Raw genomic sequence first — 9,949 nt, forward strand, 5'->3', positions numbered from 1 at the left:
CTGGCTAATATGCGGAGCAGCTTGGGTGGTTCTCTATTTTGATTGATAGATTAGCTCACATAACTACTTTTTTTTTTATTTCCTGCTGCACATGCCCCTTCCCACAGTGCATCTCATTTTAATCCTGTGAACACCTGAGTAAGCACAGGCATATGATAGTAAATAGAGAAATATCTCTGCAAGTTCACTTTGAGGACACAGTTTTCCTTACTGCACATGCACACAAAACCAGTTCCTGCCAGATTGACCTTTCTGACCTATCTTATACTCAGATACACTGATAATATTCTTGAATAGAAACTGTCTACATTTGATTGTTGTTAGGGAAGGAGAAACCTCCGTTATCCAGAAAGGGAGGCACGGGCACCTCAGTGGAGGTGGAGGGTGGGGGGACTGGGATTTCTAGATGCATTTGTTTGGAGAGTGGTGGGTGTGCCGAGTACATGCAGGTAAAGCAGCTAGGCAGTCAAGTGCATCCTTTAAAGAAAGGTATGTGCAACCCCATCCCAGCTGAGTCCCATGTTGCTAAGCCAGTCGGGATGCTTGCCTGCCTGCTTTGTGCTGATTCCTTATCCCACCCCCTTCTACACTGGACACCCTCAGGCAGGCCACAACCTCTGCTGTGTACAAAGAGGCTCTGGGCTTACCAAAGTGGCTGGAATGGTGGTCTTTTGCAAGTATAGCCATTTTGCATGGCAGCCACATCATGACACCGCATGATTGCATACCAGCTATCTGTATTCTGCAAACACGAACTCATCTACCACACTTGTACGCTTGTTCAAGAAATCTTTGCCGTGAGCCCCAAGTCCCACGAGATTTTTTTTGAATAAAGACTAGAGAGCTGGGTGCTTTGGAATAGACTCATTAAACTCAATAACCCTTAATTGGTAGGCACATAGGAGAAAGCTCTGTGTGTCTTATATAAGCGTGTTCCTGAGAGAGAGCAGGATATGACCATTAGGGAAATACATCAAATCAATACAGTTTGCCTGGATACAACTCAAGCTGGGGGGTAAAGGCAAGTGCTGGGTCTGTGCTGGGTCTGCTTTGAAAGCAATGGCCTCATTCTGACCCTGACGATAATTTTCTTCTCATTTAACCAAGAGTTATGCTGCTTGTCACTTGCCTAAATCTCCATACGGCCACTAATGTAGAAAACTGAAGAATTTGCTTTGTTGTGAGGGAAACCCTTATCACTAAGCAAGTTTCTAGGATTTATACTAGGGGATAAAAATCTCCTCTGAGCACATAATAGAAGCTAGCCATTTAGCATGCCAATATTCCTATATTAAATTATATTAGAGTCTTTATTTTTCAAGAAGTATTAGGTCAAGCTGTCTTATCAAAATTTGACTGAATGAAACGTCCTTTCTATCTGCTGTGGATGAGATTAAGTTTCTGCTGGCATGATCCCAGTGAAACCGATGCCTCTGAGCTGAACCTTCAGAGCCCACGTAATCGTGGCTTCCATTTTGGATGGTCCACACTCTGACTGCATAAATCTTAAACTAGAAAACACCCTAGTGAAAACTCTCACAGTTTTACTAGCCTTCAATAACAGGATAATAGAGCTATAATTTAGTCTGAAGTGTGTATGGGGAGAATCCATGCCGGGAATCTGAGCCTCAGAGAATGCAGCCATCCTGCCTCTAATAGGAAGCCACAGCCCTGTCAGCAAAGCCTCTGAAGTGGAGAGTCTCCTTCAGGATACACTCACTATGCAGAGTCAAAAAGAAGAAAAAAAAAGTTTGTAAGAAAAGGAAGCAAGTGTCAAACAGATAGCAGATTTATTTTCAGGATTATGTAAAACACACACACACACACACACACACACACACACACACACACACACACCAAAAGGCCTTCCACTGCACACTGTTGTCATGGTTACCTGATTTCTTATCAAACAGGAGAATCAAGCAGGGAAGTGAAACCTAGGAAATAGAGTAACCAGAGAGGCCCGAATCTCCATAGAGCTTTCATCCAACTGGGGCTGTTTATGAGGGCTTAAAAATAGGGGACGGCTCGATGCTGCCTTATCCAATGTTTTTAAGGGACTTTCTTTGCTATGTAGGATGCGACTTTGTCCTGCTGTGTTTTTTTGAAAGAAGAAATCACAATGGCTAAAATGTCATTGTTCACGGGGATCTCTAAATGAACAATAGCATATGAGTACCTTTAAAGTTTTCTCTTCATGCACTAAAAGAAAACATCTTTAGAAATGCATATAAGTTTGGCTGTTTTTTTTTTTTTTAAATAAAACTGTATTTTGCTACTTCAGATACTTTAGAGTATTTTCTATGGAGGTTACAGTTTTAAATTCTTGAAAAATTTTAAAATATTATTTTCATTTTTATTTTATTTTTTAGTGTATGGGTGTTTTGCCTGCACATGTGTCTGTGCATTGTGTACGTTCTGATGTCTGTGGAAGCTAGTAGAAGGAATTGGATCCCCTGGAACTGGAGTTACAGATGGTTGTGAGCTGCCAAGTGGGTGCTGGGAATCGAACCCAGATCCTGTAGGAGAGCAACAAGTGTTCTTAGCCAGTGAGGCATCTCTCTAGCCCCTTAAATTCTTTTCAGAGATTTTTGAAGAATATGCCCTTAATGTGGGGATTTAACAAGGCAACTCCATGTAGTTACAAAGGAGGTTTATTTTGGGGGGTAACTTACAGCCAGTAAAGGGGTTAGTTACAGGATCTGGGAGAGGTGAGATGCAGTCCAGCCGGGTTCTCTGGAGAACTCTGACTTGGTCTTCCATCCAGCATCCAGGATCACGAGGAACCAAGAGGCCCAGCATGTCCAGATCTCGGGTCTTAAGGGCTCCCAACTCGGGGCCGCCCCAGGGGCAGGTCATAGGTAGGCGTGACAGTTACCAGAAGCCTCACTAGGGGTAGTACTTGCAGGTCAAAGCTGGAACAGCTACCCACTCCATGCCCTAATTTCTCTTCACAGTTATTGTGGGCTGGAGGGAAAACCAGGGCCACCTGCCTCTGCAATGCCTTCACTTTCTCAGCCATCCCCTCCCCTCACCATCACAAACCATTGTCCTAGAGAAAGAATGAACTTATGGATTGCTGGGTACAAATTCTCATGTTTTCAAACACAATCAACACATATAACAACAGTTTACCAAGTAACAGGCAGACAAAACGCATGTAGAGCTGACAATATGAAAAGGCTAAGCATGGAAGAGATGGAAATGTGGCTGTTTATTTGAGGTATTTGGGAAAGGGTGGAGGGGGCAAGCTTAGCAAGGAAGCAAAGGATCAGTAGTTCAACAACCTAGTTCTCACAATGGAAAGGCTTGAGACCCAACTTGGAAGATCTTCAACCTGGGAAAACAAGTCTTAGACTCAGTAATTTTGACTTCTCAAAGAATGTGTTGAAAATTAACACTCTGAAAACTAGTATGATGGTTAATACTAATTGTAGCCTTGATAGAATCTAGAATCACCTAGAAGAGAGATCTCTGGCCATACCTGTGGTGTGCTGGGTTAATGGAGATCAGAAGATCTGTCCACTGTGGATGGCACCATTCCCTGGGTTCAGATTCTAGACTGTATTAAAAGGAAGAAGTGAGCTGAACATAAGTGCTTATCTCTCTGACTGTAGACATGATGTTGCCAACCACTGCAGGTTCCTACTGCATTAAATTCCTCCCCATGATGTAACTGTGTATCAAGATAAACACGTCCTTACACTGCTTTTGTCAGACTATTTATCCCTGCAACAGGAAAAGTAACTGGGACATGTTAGTAGGGACTGGATATTGTTTTGGGTGCTATCGAGTTGATATTTTGTGTTACACAGATAGCATCCCCATGAAACAATGTGAAGAAACTGAAGCTCAGAGCAGTTTATTCTAAGACTCAGAAAGCTGTCTTTTGTTGTTGCTTAGAGGAGTTTGTTTGTTTGATACAGGGTCTCACTATTTCCCTTAGGCTGACCTCAAATTCATTATTTTCCTGTATCAGTTTCTCAAGTGTTGGGATCACAGGGGTGCCTAGCCGAGCTAAAGGGCTTCTACATACATTTATTTCATTATCCAACAACAGGGCCGGCAAAGGGCTAAAGGATTCTTACCTAAATAGTTCCACTCCTGATGAGATGTTTTAGAATACATATTTTAAGTTACATTCTTTTCATTTCTGCTTTATAGTATAATTTATGGTTTGTATTTTTTTGTGTGTATGACTGGGTGGAATAAGAAGTTATAGTAGCTGCAAGTTTTATTTATTGTAGTACAGCAAAGGAGACTCTTTAAACATGAGGGACATAGAGAAGGACTTAAATCCTGACCAGGCCCAGCATGGCTGCACCAAATTGTTACTCTTGGGGTAATTGTTACTCTTGAGAATTGATTCTAATTTTTCCTGGAAAGTTTAAGATACAGAAACATTCTCAAATCTAAACTGAGAAGTCATTGTTCATGGAGTACAAAGGTGAAATTTCTTAAAACAAATTAAGTCTATTAATAATCAATTATCCATGGAGGAGAGGAGAAGAAAATTCAAACTCATTTGTCACTGGAAAGTCAATTTCTGTGATACATTTGTCATTTCTCAAACATTTATTTAGGGCCGAGTGCCAAACCTAGAGTCCTAGAACTCCACGAGGGAGAGGATGGAGTGAGAGAAGGAACAGCTGGGTGCTGGCACTGCACACGGAACCAGAAATAATAATCAAGGCTTCACTCAGTCACTAGGAAATGAGACAGAAGGGAACTTCTTGAATTTGGGGTTTCGAGTCTGGTGTGGTTAAGCTATGAGCAAATCCCCGGGTTATTTCTCCTGATGCGTCTCTGGAATCACAGCATTGTCTCCATGATGCACATTCAAGTGGAAACTGGTGTGGGAGCTTAGGGTGACTTCAACACGGCAATTATACTGAACTAACCCACCTGCTTGCTTTTTATGTGCATAGAGGCTTGAGCTCCTTCCTCTAGCTCTTTCCCGATGAACTAAAATCAATGCTACAAATAATAAATTCACTTCCATTTTTTCCTTAGTTATTTTGGATCCTATCTTCTTCAACAAAAAACCCTTATTCAACATACATACCACATAAAAAGAAGCCACAGGGTATCTGTGAAACTAGATGTAACTTCTCCAAGTTTGTTTCTTTTGATAAGAAATCATGTTTTAGTGAAGGGAGGGAACTTTATAGCGGGAAGCTGGGGTTTCAAATTTTATTCAAGTTGTATTTTTATTAGAAACAATATTGTTTTTTCTTTGCAGAATATAAAAGGCTAAATTTCATATTTCAATTTCTGTAAAGGCCCCAAGATCCAAATCCAACATTGAATGTGTGTGCTTGACCCATATCCCATTAACATTAACAGTGTGGCTTATACATAAGGATGAGGCAACAGGCAGCCACCCACCACCAGCATGAATAATACATGTTACTTAGAGCCTTAGAGCAACATGCTGCAGAGCAGACTCCTTTAATATTTTGAGCACATCTAAACTGTAATAAATAATGAAAATTAGATTAGTCTTTAAGATGTCTCTATACAATTTTGACTCTTAGACCATTGCCCTGGATTCTATCTGTATAGATTAAAATCCAAATGTTCAAACTGGAAATAAGGATGTGGTATAATTATAAACATACAGATGTTCATAATTATTTATGCTTACTTATATTTATACTTAGGAGCTCTGGAAATGAACCCATGTTTCACAGAAGAAGCTGTATGTAGTAGGAAGTTGTAGGTTACGTAAGACCCTAGCCTGGTGTGTTTTCAAGGGATATGACTAGAAGAGCCTTATCAGAGAATATTAATATTGACTAGCATTGAAAAGCTTTTGTACACTAAGCAGATTTCAAGTAAACACTACCAATACCAGAATATCCTTGTGATGTTACTGACTCAGACAAAAGCTTCCTACAGTTTACCTTGTCTGAATGGTCCCTCTTCAGGGCATCTCCTCTTCCCTGAAGAGGTCTGTTCTCTAAAGATAGGCCTGAGGGTCAAATCTATTAGACATCAAAAGCTACCAGGCTCAAAATGAGATTCGTTAAAAAGTTCTGAATTCAGTATGCCTTCATGATAAAAGTCCTGGAGAGGAACTGAAGGCATCATGTTGTAGAGATGGGGCATACAGTGACCCACGCCCTCAGGAACTTCTACCCACAGAGCAGAGCAGAGTGGGAAATCAGCAAGATAAAGCCGTCCACAGCGCCCAAGCACTCTTCTCCCTGCAGCCTCCTGAGTGAACAGCTGAATCACCGTCCAGAAATCAAAGAAGAGAATGCTAGAAAAGATAACAAACTGTTGTCATTACTAAACGATGTACATATGTCAATTCCAAAGAGCCAGTGTCTTCCTTGCAAGTAAAATATATTGAAACACAACAAGAACTAAAAGAATTCAGTTTGCCTACAGTACATCACTTTGATATGAATATCATGGACGTTCCCAAAGGCAAATTTTTATTGTAGAAGCATTGACACTTCTCAATAACCATAAACTTTCTCCAGAAATGTGGACTTCTGGGGAAAATTACAAAAGAGTACCATTTAGAATTGAAAGACGTAAGTTCCCTTCTCAAATATTGTCTCACTTATGATGTCAAAATCTTCCCTCCTGAAGACAAGAAAGCAATATGATAAATGAAGAAAACCACAAAACAATTTACCTGTACCTCCAATCTCTGTGTTCTCTTTTCTGGTATACTAAATTGTGTGTGTGCGTGTGTGTGTGTGTGTGTGTGTGTGTGTGTGTGTGTGTGTGTGCACGTTTTAAAGTCCTGGAGAAACTAGGGACACAAGAAACATAACCTCAACATAATAAAGGAAATTACAGAAATCCACAGCCAATATTGACCTAAACAGAAACTCAAAGAATTTCTACTAAAACCAGGAACAAGACAAGGATGTCCACTCTCTCCATACCTATTCAATATAGTACCTGAAGTCTCAGCTAGATCAATAAGTAAACTGAAATAAATCAAGAGGATACAAATGGGAAGGGAATATTATATGATATTTTACATAAAAGACCCTAAAAATTCGACCAAGAAACTTCTACAGCTGATAATCACCATCAGCAGCAAAGTAGCAAGATACAAAATCAATAGAAATTAGTGGCATTCTTATGTATGAATGCCCAACATATTGCGAAAGAACTCAGGGAAATACTTTTCACTGTGGCTTCAAAAAATAAATAAAAATAAAATATCTTGGGGAAACTCTAACTAAGCAAGTGAAAGACTCATATAATAAAAACTTTAAGACAGTGAACAAAAAAAATTGAAGTAGACATCAGAAGAAGGAAAGATCTCTCTTGCTCAAAGATTCTTGGAATTAATATTGTGATACGGCCATTCTACCAAAAGTGATCTACAGATTCAGTGCAATCCTCATCAAAATTTCAATATAATTCTTCACAGAAATTTAACAGCAATTTTTAGCTTCATATGGAAATACACACAAAAAAACCAGGATAGCTGAAACAATCATGAATAATAAGAGAGCTGCTAGAGGTATCACCACCTCTGATTTCAAGTTGTTCTACAGAGCTATGGAAATAAAAATAGACAGCTTGGTGGTGGCATCAAAACAGATATGTTGGTATATAGAATTGAACTGAAGACCCAGACATAAGTCCACAGACCTATAGACATCTGATTTTTGATAAAAGAAGTCAAAAATACACAATGGAGAAAAGACAGCATCCTCAACAAATGGTGGCGTTTAAACTAGATTGCTGCATATAAAAGAATGCAAATAGATCCATATTTATCACCCTGCGTGAAACTCAGCTCCAAATGGATGAAGGACCTCAACGTAAGACCATAAGCTCTTAATCTGATAGAAGAGAAAGCAAGGAACAGACTTGAGCTTATGGGTACAGGAAAGGATTTTCTGAACAGAACGCTGATAGCCCATGCATTAAGAACAATTGATACATGGGACCTCATGAAGCTGAAAAGCTTCTGTATGATAAAGGACACCATCATTTGGGCAAAGGGGCAGCCTACAGAACAGGAAAAGATCTTTACCACTTATCCATCTGATAGAGGATCAGTGTCTCCCACAGCCCTCGTCAGAGAAGCTGCTTCTTGCAGTAGATGGGAACTAACACAGAGACCCACAACTAGACAAAGTACAGAGATTGAGAGACTTTGGAGCACTCCGTCCTAAATGGGGTGCCTTCTTCAAGGCCCTCCTCTCAAGGCTCAGGGATCTACATGAAAGAAGAGACAAAAAGGCCCTAAGAGCCGGGGATGATGGATGGGTGACTCCCAGGAAACAGTGTCTTCAGACACAACAGGACTGATGCACATGGGAACTCACAGAGACTGTGGCAGAGTGCAAAAACCTGCACAGATTCAAGCCAGCCAGGCTCCAGCACTGAGCGAGGGAAGTGGACATGGACACCCACCCCTACCCAAGAAGCTACCTGTAAGGGACTCTCACTGACAAAAGAAAAATCAATTTTCTCCAGTGGAGTCTCACTGGGTGTATAAAGCACACTTCAGGGCAGGCCCCAGGCCCAGGAGTAGTTGGACAACATCCAACAAACTCGATGGTAATTTTGTGGGTTTTTTTCTCCTTTTGCTTTGTTTGGGCATTTTTGGTCTTGTTGGTCCTTGTTTATATTTGATGTCTGTTTTGGTGAGTGTGTGTGTGTGTGTGTGTGTGTGTGTGTGTGTGTGTGTGTGTTTAAAAGAGAGAGAGGGAAAGAGAGAGGGAGACAGAGTTGGCTGAAGCACAGAAATTAAGGTACTGCAAAATACATGGCCTTAAAATTTGTACTGCACTCCCACTCCCAAAGTTCAAAAATAAGTGTGAAAGAGAGATCAGAAAGAATCTGAGCCAGAAGCTGTGGAGGACAGGAAAACATCTTCTGAATATAGCTGAGTAGCTGCACATATGACCTCAGTATTGCGACAGCATGCACAAAATCTATCCAAGCTCATGCTAGACCAAATTCCAGCATGCAGAGGGGAGTTGGACATATAATTCCACTTCTAGCCTTGAAGGAAATGGTAACTGTTAGCTGCCAGGAGAGGGAGAGACCATTTTCTATAAGAGTGTAGCCCATGATAATTCACTGCACTCGAGTAGAAGACCACACATCCAAGAATATTTGGACAGCACAAATTGGTCTTGAAGAGGGCTTTGTTATTATTGTTTTAAAAGATTAATAGGGAGTGGAGGTGGATTTAGGAAGAGTTGAGTTGGATGAATATGATGAAAACATAAGAAACTTGAAACTCTCAAAGAACTAATTTTTCTAAAAGTCCTTTGGAGCTAGGAATATACATAGATCAATGGAAGAGTGCTTGTCTCATATACACAAGAGCCTGGATTCAATCCCCAGGACCACAAAACAAACAAACTAACAGAAGATAGGGCTCAGTTGAAATCAAATAACCGTGTGGCCTTTGCCCACAGCTACTGCCCCTTTTAGAAATCAATCTGCTGGAAGTTCTTTGATGATGTTCTATTGGTTACTAAATAAAAGGTTCCTTGGTGTAGACCTCTATGGAGCATCAATGAAATACACCAAAAACTTGGTTGAACTAATTCTCTTGAAACTCAGACTATCTACCTACTAGAACTTCTTACTTTGTTTAATCACTGTTACATCACCCCAGAATCCCCATCTTGTCTGGCCAGGAATTTTCTTATGCTCTTTTTGCTTTTTTCTGTTTTTCAGATTATCCTTACTTTTTATTCCTATATCTAAACCAACTGAAGCACAAAATGGCCTGTGTCATTTACCATAAGAGATGGCATAGATAAATTGGGGCAGAAACTTCCATACCAGTGGTCCATTGATGAATTCAGGATGGAATAGACAAATCTTAAGAAGTTCATGGATTCACCTCATCAATGGCAGACCCAGCTTTGTCTTTGGTTTCCTATAAATATCCCATTCATCTTCCGAGTGCAGATAGAAAACCACTGTGGACTCATAAACAAAGAAT

The 9,949-nt window shown here is 40.4% G+C and overlaps 1 pseudogene; it reads left to right on the forward strand.

The window, feature by feature from the left end:
- Positions 1-6,102: 6,102 nt before the first annotated feature.
- On the forward strand, positions 6,103-6,620 carry LOC131919111 (NADH dehydrogenase [ubiquinone] 1 alpha subcomplex assembly factor 4-like; annotated as a pseudogene).
- Positions 6,621-9,949: the final 3,329 nt, after the last annotated feature.

This window comes from Peromyscus eremicus, chromosome 9, assembly GCF_949786415.1.
Source record: "Peromyscus eremicus chromosome 9, PerEre_H2_v1, whole genome shotgun sequence".
Lineage (NCBI taxonomy): Eukaryota > Metazoa > Chordata > Mammalia > Rodentia > Cricetidae > Peromyscus > Peromyscus eremicus.